The sequence below is a fragment of the Oreochromis niloticus genome, linkage group LG23 (genome assembly GCF_001858045.2).
Source record: "Oreochromis niloticus isolate F11D_XX linkage group LG23, O_niloticus_UMD_NMBU, whole genome shotgun sequence".
NCBI classification, from domain to species: Eukaryota; Metazoa; Chordata; class Actinopteri; order Cichliformes; family Cichlidae; genus Oreochromis; species Oreochromis niloticus.
This window is the reverse complement of record NC_031986.2, coordinates 41,156,813-41,166,808: the sequence shown is the minus strand read 5'-3', so window position 1 is coordinate 41,166,808 and position 9,996 is coordinate 41,156,813.

Genomic DNA, 9,996 nt, shown 5'->3' with positions numbered 1-9,996 from the left:
TTAAAACATAAATTCTTTGAAATACTCTCACTTTTCCACCTCTGCCTAAACTCCACTGCTCCCACCCCGCACCTCCGTGTCCTCTCCACCCCTCGATCCATCTCTGTCCCCCTGATCAATAATCAATCTGCAGCAGGCAAGGCCAGGGGCCCTGCGCCATCTGTCTCCATCGGCAAACCTGGGGGAGAGTGTGAGAGGAAAGTGTGAGAGAGATCGAGAAAGAGGGAGGAGATAGAGTTCAATCCATCTTCATCTACCTCCATCCACGGTCAGGTCCACTCTACCGGTATAGATCATAATTTGGAGAGGTGTAATTGCTGGTCAGAGACTGGGGGTGAACGCTAAAGGGGGCAGGAGGGGAGAAGGAAAGGGGGTGTCAATAATGTTTCAACAGTCAAGTCCTCCCCTCTGCCCCACCTCTCCACTCTCCTGCCTGACCCAGTTTCCTTCTTTTTCTCCTCTTCATCTCTTCCTGTCTGTCTTTTCTTACTTCTCCTGCTATCTTCACTTTTCTCACTTCTACTTACAGAGAACCACAGACCCCAGCACCATAATTAATCACTCTTCTGGTCCACGTTTGTGTGTCTACGTGAGTGTGCATTTCTTTGTGGTTTGCACGCCTGAAGTTTGTTTTTCCACGCTAATCCTGTAGAAGAGGCACCGACGACGCCTACTCTCAGTGTTTCTGCTGCACTTGACATGCATATGAGTGTTAATGTGTCACGGGAACATCGCAGTGCTCTGATAATGATATACCATGGAGCACCTGCTGTGGAAAAATGATTCTCATGTCACAGTAAGCTGGCCCAAATAAAAACAATTTGAAACCACCATACTTGAGAAACTCAAAACATGTCCGAGGAGCGCAGAAGAAGTGTATCTGCTGCAATGTGCTAGAAGCAAACGGTTTGATCCTGTGCTAATTAAGAAAACAGATCCATATATTTGACTTATTTTTTTCCAAACAACTTACCTCATTTGTGAACAATGTGAAGCAGATTCTCACACACTGACAAGACTCTAAATCAAGGATGTTGAACTAATTTTACATCCTAGCCCATTTTGGGTTAAAAAAAATGAAACTGACATTTCTGTCAGTGAAAAGAAGTTTAACTACACATTCAATCCCTGAGATGATTAAATATAAAAAACTTGTGCAATTTTAACAATATTCATCAGTTTTTAAACATGACAAAGAAAATGCTGCTGTAGCAAATGAAATAAATGTAAACAATTACAGAAAAAGGTTTTGTTAGCTCATTCCCCAGACTGTGCTGTAATTACAAAACAGAAAGTTTCTGTTCATTTACTGTTACATAATTACTTTGGTATAGCATGAATTGTCTTGGGGGAGGTCTTTATCAGCAGGAAAAAAGCTGTAAATGATTAAAATACATTTAAAAGTCCCAAACTTATGTCCTTTATATTTTCCAGTGGGCTGGATTGGAGACTTTGCAGGGCTAATTCTGGCCCTTGGGCCTAATGTTTGACAGCATCTCTGTGCTGCTGCATGACATCCTAAGATGTTGCCAATAAGCATTTTCATTTGCTGTGTTCACTGTGTTATTTTAGCATGTTAATGTGCTGAGAGCCGCTAATTAGCTCCAAACACAAAGTTGCACACAGCTAAAGCTAACTGGATTTCATTGTGCTGAATGAAAAGTGAAGAGATCACCAAGTCACTGCACTGCAGCAGTGCTGGAACAAAGAGGTGGCCAGACATCACCGCAGACAAAAGCTTCCACGCCACAGATCCACGGGTGAAAGCTGGCTGATCTTAGTGGAACTGATTAATGCAAACCCTAGGGAAGTCTTCAATGTTGGTGTGATCCATTTGTGCAGATGTAAACATGGATCACACACTTCAGTATGAACCAAAACACTTTAGAGGAGGTGGTCTCAGTCCACTTCCAAATAAACTTGTGAGAATGTGATCTGACCTCAGTCTAACCCAGTTTAAAGGCCTTCGCATAGCTATGGTTTGCATTCTGGGATGCAGCAGAGTACCACAGATGTGTAAAGTACGATAACTGTTGCAAGACAAAGAGCACGGTGCATTGTTTTATCGATATTTAGTCAGGTGACTACATTTATCAGCTCCTTCCTGTATTTACTTTTGCTGCTCCGACCCCAGACACATCTGACCGATACGATGACTGAACGTTTTCTTGTGATTTTCAAATTCTGGCATTTTCAAAGCTTTCTATAAATACTGCTCAAAACAGCCATGACTGTTAATCGAGGTTTTGGTGCATTTCATCCCAATCTCAACAGGTGACTTTCCTTTTGCTTCTAGGTCTGACTGATAGTGTCAGAAAAGCACTTCAGTCCAAAACAAATGAAAATTAAATATTTTTGAATAAAAATCTTTAGATTTGACAAATTTGGACATTGTTACTCGATTTCCACATCCATCCATCTATTCTATTCGTCTTTATTTCCATGAGCATAACTGGCTACATTCATTTTCACTTCTTTCCACTGTAGATGAAACATTTTTGGTTAGTTTATCTTAAACAAACGAAAACATTTAAGGAAGTTGAGAATGTCTCAAAAATGCACGTATCATATGGTACACTTGGCATTTTGTGCAGTGCTGGTCTGTGCCTGTTTCACAGAATCACATTACTCCACAAAACCTCGCTTTCCCCGTCTCTACATTTTTGTTAAACTGGAAAAATAAACCACAAAAAAAAAGCTGCAAGTTTACAAACTCATCAGCTGATTCGGACCACAGTAAATGAAAACGCAAAAAAGAGATGAGCACAAAGGTGAACCACATAAAGAAAAAGATAGAAAAACAAAAGCAAAGGTGTGTCAGTGCTGGAGAAAAAGAGGAACTATGGTTACTTTTTTTAAAAAATACTACATAAGTACGTACTTAAGTAGATAAAATTACATCCCAGCGCCACCTTAAAGTTGCAGTAATATGGTGTTTGTCATTCTGAAAAGAGCTGCTCTACATATTGAGTATATTTTGATGCTCTTAGGCTAAATAGAATTATTTGTCTATTGTTACTTTTCAGTATTTAATACAAAAAACAGTGTTTAAACTTTTGTGCAGTATTGACAGAGGGCCGAACATGAGCCTTCTTTTTGCACTGTATTCATTTCTGATCAAATATTACGACTTCCTCCGCCTTCCTTTCATCCTTATTATTGGTCCCCGCCCCCATGCCATCTGGATGAGAAATAAAATCCTGGAAATGCCCTTGCACTAACAGTACTGATAACCTATCAAATGTCCCATCTACAGTCATTACTCCAGTAGGAAAGGATGTGCTAATATTAGGCTCTGTGAGTCATCAGCGGAGAGTGAGTAAGGGCGTTTGTGTCACATTTTAGTCCTTCATACTATTAGTTAAATAAACAAACACAGGGACTATTTAAGAGTGTGCGCACACACAAATGTTGTACATAGATGTAAAAGTGCACGTGCTAAATTTAGAGACTGAGTGACAGAAGTAGGTCTGTGTGAAAACAGCTCTTCCCCGTCTGGCTCTCCTCCTGGTGAGTTCTCCTCCTCAGCATCTTCTTCCTCACAATCAAGAACATTTTCACTCCTCTAACTCTCTCTCTGTGTTCATTCTTACAGTGTTTTCCGCTTCCTGCACTAAGTGAGAATCATCAAATGAAGATTAAAGATGCTTCTGTTTTCACTAACAAGCTCACATGACTCCCACAAACACACACAAGTACATGCACAAAGGCATCAGGAACACAAGCACGTGAGCACACACACACACACACACACACACACACACACACACACACGCTGAAGTGCACATGCAAAAAATATCTAGTATGAGCACACACACACACACACACACACACGGCCCCTCGGGAAACCTTACACAATTATGGCTAGAATGGGATTCATTCTCAGCCTTCAACAACTCATTAACTGCATTTTGCAAATCGTACGTTTCAGCAGAAAGCATTGATGAGGAACAGCGAGAATGGGAGCTTTGGGAGAGGCAGACATCGTTTTAGCGTGTGTTCAGAATTTATTAACATATCACATATGATACGCTGCATGTATATTCCATATGGGGGCATGGGGTGGAATGACAAGAGCGTATTTTCTTAGTTACAGCAGCCACGTTGGGAGACCTATAGGTCAAAGTTTTTTGCACACATTCGTTTTCAATCTGCATATACAGCGATGTAGATACGCTGCTAATTGTCATACAGCACACATACATTTTTACAAATATTTTTTAAAGTATACACCATCCTTCAACTGAGTACATATCTGCAGTGCAAGTTTCTTCATCTTCTAGTGTTTCCTTCTGGAGTTGTGTTAGCTACTCTTTAGCAACTTTAGCATTTTACTTGAATCCTTGAATCTCGCCTAATTATGTTCCTCCTTCTATTTTCTTACCACGTGAATTTCCTCTTCCTCACTTCAGCTCGTGCTATCGGCAGCCTGTGGTGACTGTGAGGCCTGGTTACCAGTTGTTGCTGGTCCTACTGTTCACACATTTTGCTGCATCTATTATTGGTGTCTTTATTGTTTTCTCTCAGCTTTCCAGCTTCACCTTCTCGCTACTTTGAGAGCTCACAGCAAAGGTAGAGGAGGGGCCGGTCACATTGAGAGATTTGATTGGACAATCCAGTGTGAGTAATAAAAATGAACCAATGGGCTGCTGTCAGTGCTTGTACGGCTGGTGCGAAGTGGCCCTTCAGGCCGGTCTATTGGCCCAAAAGTGTGTTGACCCACCGGGAAAATCCCGGGTATGTCAGATTACCAGTCTGGCCCTGGTGGTGACCCCCTTCCTAAACTTCCTAGACCTGATTTTAGGATTAGGGCAGTGGTTCCCAAACTTTTTTTGCTGGGCCCCCTTTGTTTTACAAGAAAAATGTTCGCCCCCCCCCCGCACAAATACATCCTCCAACCACACCCACCCATATTTTGCTACATTGCGGATTATTTCACACCTCAAACATTTAGTAAACAATTAAGCAAATACAAGTAATCTGCAATAAATTACAGGTAGCAATGAAATAAACTACTAACTCTTTCACGCTGCGTCCGCACCTACACAGGTATTTTTGAAAACGCAGCTGTTTCGTCAACACGTAAACGCGTTTCGAATCACCCAAAACGGAGATTTTTTTAAAACTCCTTTTTTGCGTTTACGTGTGGACGAGGATTACAGAGTTCATCACGCAACGTCAAAGGTATGTGCCTCTTTTCACGTCACGCTATGCGCCACGTTATTGTTTACGTGAGATGAATTGCAGAATGGCGGATAGAGACAAAATACTGTTACTGTTAATCTGACTATCTGCAGTTTTTACACGCTTACATACACACACGCAGTTACTGTCCCTCCATTTAGAAAGGCAGAGGCGTCACGGTGTGATTATTTTACGTGTAGTTGTTTTTTTTCCTGTGTAATAATATTCAACATTGTTATCAATACATTTTTCAAAAAATGCCTCTCTGTGCAAAATGGGTTCAAAAACATAAACAGCTGTGGGATACTGTTTGGCCGTGATTTGAACCGGGGGAACAAATCGTGGCAGGATCAGCCTGATATTATTTTTATCCCGCTGTAACTTTACTGTATGAAGAGCAAAATGTCAGGAGTAGTTAGTCATTACAACAAGTGTTTGTGAACTAAAAATCAAGAATGTGGGATCCCGTTTGTCCTTGATTTGAAGAGCCCAGCGCTGCTCCCGACAAAGGGAAAAGCAGTTATGCAGGGGAGACCTACCTCGGCACTTGTGCAGATGAAGCCAAAGGGAAGATATGTTTCACCATATTTTCTAGTCTTTGGCTTGGAATGAAGTTGGTTTGGAAACATATTCAGCTATGCTTCTTCTCCTGCTTTGTGTTTGTGTGGGCGCCCCGTGCTAGCACTGTCCAAGCGTTTTGGGTTTTTTTCCCTTTTCATACCGCGCCCCCCCCCTGCAATGGCTCTGCGCCCCCCCTAGGGGGCGGGCCCCACACTTTGGGAAGCTCTGGATTAGGGTAAGTGGCACATAGGCATGTCAGGGGGTGGGATCATTGGATTAGAGTATAAGTAAGAACAACAGGAATGTAACCGAGTAAATTTACTAAATTACTTATCTCAAGTATAAGTTTAACGTACTTCTAATTAATTTAAGTATTTCTATGTTAAGCTGCTTTCTTCTTTTACACCATTATATTTTGAATGCAAGTATTCTACTTTGTACACTTTATTTTAAAGCTTTAATTCCTAATTATTTTGCAGATTAACTGCATTATTATTGCTCAAACTACCCAGCAATATATAAGCACTTAAAATCACCAACAGCTGGATGTACACACATCAACAGATTAAAATTATGATCTAGTAGTATGTATATAGTACTGTATACAATCTGAAAAGTGCTGTTCTACATAATGGACACATTTACTTTAGGTGCTTTTGCACTAATAAACTACTTAGTAGGATTGTAACTTTTCCTTAAGTAAAAAGTGTAAATTTACACATATACCCACACACACAGCCAAGCTTTGTTCTTGGTCCCCCACATAACACCCAATTTAAAATATCCTGGAACTGTCCCTGAGGTGGGGAGGTTGGGTTAAATTACCAGTAACATGAATGTAAGTCAGTGTATATCCCTCAGAAATAGTTTTTCTGGATAAAGTTTGTGAAGGTTCTTGTCTGAAAGCTTTGCAGAAATGAACCCAAATGCAGGACACACAAACTCTGAGAATAGAGTTTGCAGAAATTTTAATCGAAAGTGGAAGAAGAGGCTGGACAGCAATAGGGGTAGAATTTAAAAAGGACCAGACAGTTGTGTGGCAGGTTGGCAGTGGGCAGAAAAGTTGTAGTGAAGAGAAGTTGAGTGTGGCAGCTGACTGGCAGGCAAGAAAGAAAAAGGTAGTCAAGAAATTTACTTCTCAAGGAGTAATGTTCTTAAATCGATTAAAGTAATATTCATACCACTATAGTGATCTAAACAACCCAGCAATAACTGAATGGAAGGCCGGGATTGATAATCAGCAGTGTTGATGAGAAGATGAGAAGCAGATGTGCCAATGGTGAACAGCTCAAGAGCAGAAAGGTGGTGATCTGTGCAGCCACACCCACAGGTGACACAAACAGAGAAATAAGGGGAAGGGGAGGAAAACACAGGAATTCTACCATAAGCCGTGATAGCTTGACAGGAAACAAACTGCATTTCCTGTAGACTTTTATACACGTACAACATGCGAGCAGAAATCACGAAGAACCCAGTGCACACAAACACACTGTTACATTCCAGCACTCCTTATCTGCCCCAGCAGTGTTGACTGACACTCTCCACTTGAGGAGATTAAGTGTGCTCACGCTGTGTCGGCACAGCTTGACGTCCATTTATCCTTAAAACTCATACGAAGCGTCTCAGTGAGCTCCCTGCCAGCGACGTGCACACATCATCCAGCACGCTCCTCAATTTCCTCGTACACACCGACTACTTTATTATCACTGCTGTCATTGGAGGAAACAGTTTAAAGGGTCATCTGTGAGCTAAGTTGATTTTGGGACCAGTGGGACTGTGAAACTGGGGGGAAAAAAACCCTGATGTAGATTTTTAGAAAATGAGAATTCTTTTATGTGCTCTTAAGAACAATTTTAGATATGTGCGTTTCAACCAGCATCAGTTTTCTGAGGCTTAATTGCCACATAGAGAGACGAAGCCGGCAGCGTTTGTAGTTAAAACAGCAGCAGATTTAACCAACACACTAATAATACACACAAGCCAGCTGGGTATTTGCAGTGTACAGATAACTTTCAGGCAGCAGCTGATGGTCTCTCTAAAAGCCTGTTAACCTTATTGTAATATAATTTCTTCTCCTTTTTCTTTTAAACCATTTTACAGTCTGAAGGGGTAATTAGAGAAAGTTCTGTTATTAACAGGAGGTGCTCTAATGGAGCAAACTTACTATCCTGCTGGACATGGTCAGCAAGCTGATATGCTCTGTTGATACTAAGACATCTAAAGTGTTCATATAAGGCAGGATCCATGCTTTCATATAGTTTTGGGGTTTTTTTACCAAATTCTGACACTACCGTCTGAATTACAAATGATCTTCTTATGGCCTCTGACAGTGGACTCATCTCTGTGCTTGTCCTGCTAGACCTTAGTGCTGCATTTGATACTGTTGATCATAATATCCTATTAGAGCGATTAGAACATGCTGTAGGTATTACAGGTACTGCGCTGCAGTGGTTTGTATCATATCTATCTAATAGACTCCAATTTGTTCAAGTAAATGGAGAGTCCTCTTCACACACTAAGGTCAATTATGGAGTTCCACAGGGTTCAGTGCTAGGACCAATTCTGTTTACATTATACATGCTTCCCCTAGGCAGCATCATTAGAAGACATAGCATAAATTTTCACTGCTATGCAGATGACATGCAGCTCTATCTATCCATGAAGCCAGGTAACACACACCAATTAGTTAAACTGCAGGAATGTCTTAAAGACATAAAGACCTGGATGGCCGCTAACTTTCTGCTTCTTAATTCAGATAAAACTGAGGTTATTGTACTCGTCCCTGAAAATCTTAGAAATATGGTATCTAACCAGATTCTTACTCTGGATGGCATTACCTTGGCCTCCAGTAACACTGTGAGGAACCTTGGAGTCATTTTTGACCAGGATATGTCCTTTAATGCACATATTAAACAAATATGTAAGACTGCTTTCTTCCATTTGCGCAACATCTCTAAAATTAGAAATATCCTGTCTCAGAGTGATGCTGAAAAACTAGTTCATGCATTTATTACTTCCAGGCTGGACTACTGTAATTCTTTATTATCAGGATGTCCTAAAAACTGGCTGAAAAGCCTTCAGCTAATCCAAAATGCTGCAGCAAGAGTCCTGACAGGGACTAGAAAGAGAGAGCATATTTCTCCTGTATTGCCTTCCCTTCATTGGCTTCCTGTTAAATCCAGAATTGAATTCAAAATCCTGCTCCTCACATACAAGGTCTTAAATAATCAGGCCCCATCTTATCTTAATGACCTTGTAGTACCATATCACCCTATTAGAGCACTTCGCTCTCGCTCTGCAGGCCTACTTGTTGTTCCTAGAGTATTTAAAAGTAGAATGGGAGGGAGAGCCTTCAGTTTTCAGGCCCATCTTATGTGGAACCAGCTTCCAGTTTGGATTCGGGAGACAGACACTATCTCTACTTTCAAGATTAGGCTTAAAACTTTCCTTTTTGCTAAAGCATATAGTTAGGGCTGGACCAGGTGACCCTGAATCCTCCCTTAGTTATGCTGCAATAGACGTAGGCTGCCGTGGATTCCCATGATGCATTGAGTTTTTCCTTTCCAGCCACCTTTCTCACTCACTATGTGTTAATAGACGTCTCTGCATCGAATCATATCTGTTATTAATTTCTGTCTCTCTTCCACAGCATGTCTTTCATCCTGTTTTCCTTCTTCACCCCAACCGGTCGCAGCAGATGGCCCCGCCCCTCCCTGAGCCTGGTTCTGCCGGAGGTTTCTTCCTGTTAAAAGGGAGTTTTTCCTTCCCACTGTCGCCAAAGTGCTTGCTCATAGGGGGTCATATGATATGATTGTTGGGGTTTTCTCTGTATTTATTATTGTGCGATCTATTGTACAATATAAAGCGCCTTGAGGCGACTTTTGTTGTGATTTGGCGCTATATAAATAAAATTGAATTGAATTGAATTGAATTGAATGTTGCAACAGAAATCAAGACTCTTCAGACCAGGCAATGTTTTTCCAATCTTCTGTAGCCCCAATTTCCTGTTGTTAGCTAACAGGAGCACCACTGATGTGTTCTTGTGCTGCTGTAGCCCATCTGCTTCAAGGTTCGACATGTTGAGCGTTTAGAGATCCTCTTCTGCTTTGCTTGGTTGTTGGAGTTCCTGTCGCCTTCCCATCAGTTTAGAGCAGTGTAGCCATTCTCCTCTGACCTCTGGCAGCAACAAGGCATTTTCATCCAGTGAACTGTCGATTACTGGATACTGCCTCTTTTTCAGACCTTTCAGAG